The sequence below is a fragment of the Arvicola amphibius genome, chromosome 12 (genome assembly GCF_903992535.2).
Source record: "Arvicola amphibius chromosome 12, mArvAmp1.2, whole genome shotgun sequence".
NCBI lineage: Eukaryota > Metazoa > Chordata > Mammalia > Rodentia > Cricetidae > Arvicola > Arvicola amphibius.
Window position 1 is genome coordinate 135,446,600 of NC_052058.2, and position 6,000 is coordinate 135,452,599.

General features: G+C 46.8%; 1 protein-coding gene across 1 annotated transcript in view; it reads right to left on the bottom strand.

The window, feature by feature from the left end:
• Window positions 1-3,774, bottom strand: part of Cyfip1 (cytoplasmic FMR1 interacting protein 1) — an 83,824-nt gene extending 80,050 nt beyond the window's left edge. The window contains exon 1 of the mRNA XM_042056073.1: window positions 3,680-3,774. The gene's annotated coding sequence lies outside the window, so the exon portion shown is untranslated. The remainder of the gene's footprint in view (window positions 1-3,679) is intronic.
• Between the last annotated feature and the right edge of the window lie 2,226 nt (window positions 3,775-6,000).

The window sequence follows — 6,000 nt, forward strand, 5'->3', positions numbered from 1 at the left end:
ATCCCAGCATTTGGGTGGCAGAGGAAGGCGGATCTCTGTTGAGTTTGAGGCCAGCCTGATCTATAAATTGAGTTCCAGGAGTACACAGGCCAAGGCTACACAGAGAAATACTGTCTGGAAAAAAAAACCAAAAACCAACAATTAAAAAAAAAAAACAGATACATACATAAATAAATAAATAAATAAATAAATAGACTCAAAAAACAAAAAATCCACAGTGTGAGGAGCTGGAGAGAGATGTCTCTGTGATTAAGAGCACTGGCCACTCTTCCGGAGGACCCAGGCTCAATTCCCAGCATCCACACGGCAGCTCATAATCATGGTAACTCCTGTCCCAGGGGATCCAATTCCCTCTTCTGGCACCAGGTGCATACATGGTATACAGACATTCATGTTGGCAAAATACCCATACATATAAAAATAAAGAACTTTAAAAAACAACATCACTGAGAGAAGACATAGAAGACTGATCAAATCCATTATAACACATCCACACTAAAGAAAAGCCAGTGACCATGGCACTCCTAGTACCCTATCATGTAATTAATATCCATACCTATTTCCATTCGTGCAATTACACGCTGATGCCATGATGCAATTGTGTAGATACACACTAGAACACATCAATGTCATGCAACAACACATGACTATATTATACAATCAATAGAAGGTACAGCTGGACTCTTGGTATAGAGCAACATTTAAGGATTCCCAAGACCGTTAAACAAATGAGCGCAATTAAGGGAAAATGTGTAACACATGAAACATGACTTATGTTTTTAAAAAGTCCCATTTAAACAAATAAAGCTAAACACATAGCGGAATGCCGCTTTCAGAACACATACGGTTCTATACAATCTAAAAATATTATTGGGGTGGAGTTTTTTTTAAAATTTTATCATCTTTAAAAACTACTATTTCAGGGTAGGTTATACCTTATTTCTGTAATCTCAGAGGCTGGGGTAGAGGCAGAGTGCTGCACACACCTGCAATCCCAGCATTCAGGAGGTGGAGGCAGGAGAATCAGTTCAAGCCCCACGTGGACTTCATGAACCCTTCCTCCACCTACACACAAATAGGCTAAGGTAGAAGGACCATGAGGTCGAAGCTGACTGGACCGCATAATAAAACCCTTTCTCAAATGGGGGTGGAGGGCTGGAGAAATGTGGAGAAACGGCTGCTAAGTTAAGAGCTCTCCAAGAGGACCTGGGTTCAGTTCCCGGCACCCACAGAACAGCTCCTAATAGCCTGTGACTCCTGTTCCAAGAGATCCAAGGCCCTCTTTTGGCCTCCAAAGGCTCCTGCATGAATGCGGTGCACACAAACTCATGCAGCCAGCAACAAATGAGCACAAGTCAAATACGTAGAGCTTTCTTAAAAAGATGAAATAGAGATCGCATTTTAGTCTCTCCTCCAGACTGTATCTAGAACTATATTCTTTTTTTTTTTTTACTTTTAAAGAAGCACTTATTTATTATTTGTGTATGGGGAGGTGAGTGTGGGCACAAATAGCCGTGTCCTTGTGGCGGTCTGAGGACAACTTGCAGGATTTGCTCCTCTCTTTCCACTATGGGTTGCATGTGACTCAGGCGAGCAGCGAGCGTTCACATCCACCAAGCCATCTTGCCTTACCAAGGCTCTACCCTTCCCAAGCACAGACTTTACTTCTTTTAGACAGATTTGGGTAGGTTTTTTTGTAACACAGTACTCCATACGCTATCGTGCGTTTTCACTTAATGGTGCTCAGTTGATAAAAGACTATTGGGGTGTGTGTCTTAAATTAGCAACTCCTCCCATTCCCCCCACCTCCATACTTTTTAGTGGTAGCACAGTCTCATCTCAAATGCAGACTCAAAGGTGACCACAGCACGTTCTGGAGAAAGCAAGACAGAACTAGAAAAGATCACTGGGGGCAATAGTTGATGGCAGGAAAAGGCTAATTACAAGGAGCGCAGTAAGGAAAGTGTGAGGTGATAGGAACTAGTTTTACATGCTAGTTACAGGAGCAGCCAACACTCCAAAGCATGAATTTTACTATACGTAAAGTTAAAAACACACTTAGGTGCCAGGGAGACGCGCAGCCAATAACCATCCGCCACACAAATGCACTGGGGGTTCAGATCTCCAGAACACACATAAACGCCAATGGGCACAGTAACCTCCCTGGAGCCCCAGTGCTTCTTAGAAGGTGGAGCAGGGGATCTCCAGAGCAAGCTGGCTAGCGAGACCAGTTCAATCAGTGAACTCTGGGTTCAGTAGAGAGACCTTGTATCAAAGAATAAGGTCAAAAACAATAAAGGGAAACTCCAGATCAGTCTTGAGCCTCTACACGCTCATGCAAACACATTCATACACCTGTGCACCCACGTACGAGAACACACATACCACATATACACACATGCAATGCTTAAAAAGAACCTTAAATAACACCCTTCATCAAATACACAAATCCCTAGTGGATGTACTTTCTTAGGGGGACTTTTCAACTGCACCATTTAGCCAGTGTTCCTGCTATTAGGGGGAAGAAGGCAACAGAGAAATCCCACAACAATCCTACTGAATTCTTCTTGCGATACACGCCTGCAGCGGCTTACATTTATTTAAAAATTGGATTCGTTCTTTCAGGCTCTGGGCCTGTAGATCCAGGCTTTTGATTAAGAACCACTAGCATCCTCGGGACCAGGAAAGTGCAGGTATTCCCGCGTTCCATCAGTTTGCTTCAACTTCCAACCAACTGAACTTGGCCAGGGTCTAGGAGCAAATTCCCCAAGTTGGCAAGCACTGATCTCAGTTACCGTACCCGAGTATCACTGCTGCTTCCAACGAGAATCACTTAAGCAATCTTAGCAGACACCCGCGAGCAAAGTCATCGGGCTCGCCTTGTACCGTCCCACGTAGCTAACTCGGCGGATGATGCCCTGATGCTTCCCTCTGCCTACCCCAAGCCCTTAAACCCCAACTGCATATCTCTTCCCTTTTTCTCAAACTCACAAAACGTTGCGAATTAAGCAGACGCATGAGGCTTAAAGTATAAAATTCGGTATGAACGTGCCGCGGCGCACCACGGCTCCTCAAAATCCAGTTTTCTTAACAAAGCCCAAAATCCCCCTCTCTCCAAGAATCGGAGAACGATTGCCCGGGACTACAATCTCCTTCCTTTCCTCTGAGGGCAAGAACCATGGTGGACTCGGGTTTGTTTTCCCACTTTAGTGCAACATTAGCGATCCGTCTGCTTCTTACTTTTCAACAGTAAAACACCCAACATTAACGCTGCCTTCTTCCTCTTTGGAGCTAAGCCTCGTGCCGGAAGCGCGAGGTTTGGGATCCCAGGATCTAGGGGTGAGTCCGGGCGGGGGCTCGGGACTTGGGGGACTGAGCCTCCGGAGTTGCGCACCGCCAGGGGAATGGGCAATCAGCACTGGGGAGCCCGCGGCCCGGGGATTCTGGAATGTGACTCCGGGGAGAGAGAGAAAGAGAGAGCGAGCGAGCCCTGGAGACGCCGAGCTGGGCCGGGAGTCCTCAGCTCGGGAGCCGGCGTGCAGTGACCCGGAGACTCCGGAGCCCAGGAGGCAATCCCGGGAGGCCGAGTGGTCCCGGAGGCTGCACCGAGGGCTCCTGCAGGCTCGCCTCACTGGGTTGGGAGGGAAGTGGGACCCTGCGGCCCGTCGACCGCCCTTACCTGGTCTGCGCCGCCTTCGCTCGTCCAGGGCGGGCCCGGGGAGCTCTCCTACCCCCAGTGAGTCACTGGGGCGGGTCGGGAATGCACCAGGAAACACCCGGCCTCCTCCCCTTCCTCCGGGGCGGTACTCCGCCGGCTCGGCCTCTTCCTCCCGGCGCTCCTCCCTTCGCCCGCTGGCCGCCTTGGGTCCCGAGCCTCCGGTTCGGCCCTTTCGGCCCGGGTCGGTACCCCCCCCCCCCCCCCCCCCCCCCCCCCCCCGAGCCTCCCGCGTCGGAGCCCCGCCTGCCGCTCAGCTCACCGCTGCAAAGGAAGCCGGGATTTGCGGGGTGGGCTCCACCCGTCGAGCGGGTGGGTTGTTCTCCAGGCTGGGAGAGCTCCATCCTGCCAGGCTCACCAGCCTCAGAGTTATCCTTGATTTGGGGGAACCTCTGCTCAGGCTAAGGCCGGATGAGGAAAAGAATTCCACTTTATGAAGAGGCAGAATTGGGAATTCCACTAAACGTACATTTTAAAAGAAAGATTCGTTCATTTTTATGTGTACGAATGTTTGGCTTGCCTGTATGTTTGTGCACCGCGTGAGTGCCTGGTGCGGGCCAAGGTCCGCAGAGAGTGTTGAATCCCTCAGGGACTGGAATTAGGGATGGGTGCGAGCCTGTGAGCCGATACATGGCTTCTGCGAGTCGAACCTCGGTTTTCTGCAAGAACAACCGTGTTTAATTTTACTATAACTCGACCTCCGTGCTGGTGAGAAGCTTCAGTAAATGTCTTCCTCCGCATGCCCCCCAGATTGTCACTGTCTCCGGTTGAACTTCAGAAGAGACACAGGAGGTACAAACATGACATTGAAGGGGCACGTGCACGCATAAAATGGTAGGCGCAAGGCTGGGGGAGTATGTCCATGCTACTTGACCCAGGTGAAAAATAACCCACCCTGGCCCCTCAAGTAACAGGGCTGCCATTGCATCTGCCCCCTGGGCACTGACAAACATAAGTTCCGACACTGGATATAGCTGGCAAAAGAAAACCTGACTTGAACTTGTCCGTCCCCCGGCAAAAATGTTAAGAGACAGGTTAAGTAACATACATCATAATGCTGAACTTAGCAGAATAATCGCTCCAAACTTTCTACCCTTCTTCACTCCCGACGACCCTCCATACTGTCAAACCCCAATGGCAGGTTCTACTGTAACCCAGGCTAGCCTTGAACTCGTGATCTTCCTGCTTCCACCCCCTCCAGTGCCGAAATGACTGGCACGCACCACAAGTCCCAACCCCCACATCATCTTTTCTCCCCTCAGCTTAAAAGAAGTAAATCTTTATTAAGTAACTTTTAATATCAGAATAAAACTATATACAGCAAATACATATCAGTGCTTTGACCATCTTAGGTGAACAGCCCTTTATTGTAAAATGTGTGGTGTTTAACGTAGTTAAATGTGTAATTCTTAGAACTTCTCCATATATGCATAATGTAATAAAATTAACAAAAACTAAACTATAATGTAATACAAACGTAATATGTTGATTCCTTGACTTATTATAGTGTATAGTGCAACAAAATACAAGACCAGTCTTGATGACATTCCTCCACTTCTATAGGACTGTAACCTAGAGATTAGGTTTCATTCCTGGCATTTAACTATTTAACTATCCTAAAAGCAATTCACATTATATCATATGCCATCAAGGCAACTTTTTATATTGCAAAAAACTATTTGTTTATTTGTTTTGTTTTGCATTTTTTCTTTCTTATCTCTCTTTCTTTTTTCCCCCTTTTTTTTGATTTTTTGAGACAGGGTTTCTCAGCAGCCATGGAACATGTCCTGGAACTCACTCTGTAGACCAGGCTAGCCTTGAACTCACAGAGATCCTCCTGCCTCTACCTCCCAAGTGCTGGGATCAAAGGTGTGCACCACCACTGCCCAGCCATTTGTAAACTTTTATATGACTTGGAACTCTTCAAATGGAAACAAATTAAAATTTATCTATTTACTGTTGAATACACATGAGATTTCAATTTTTGTCATGCTGAGAAAAAAAGATCTTTTGTTGGGAAAACAGTGCTCCAAAGAATAACTAGGAGGAAACCCACCAGTATGCTTTGCTCTTTCAACAGCAGCAGACATGAAAACACGCTGAAAGAAAAGTCACACGCATTCACAGGTGAAATGTACAAGTGTATTTTAAAGAAACCTTTGCTTGTGATTAAAAATAGATTTGGAATGATGTAAATTGATTAGAGGTTGTCCCAGCTGTTTCCATGATTTGTGAGCCTATATTACTAAAAAATAAAAATATATTTACAATGCACAAGACAAATA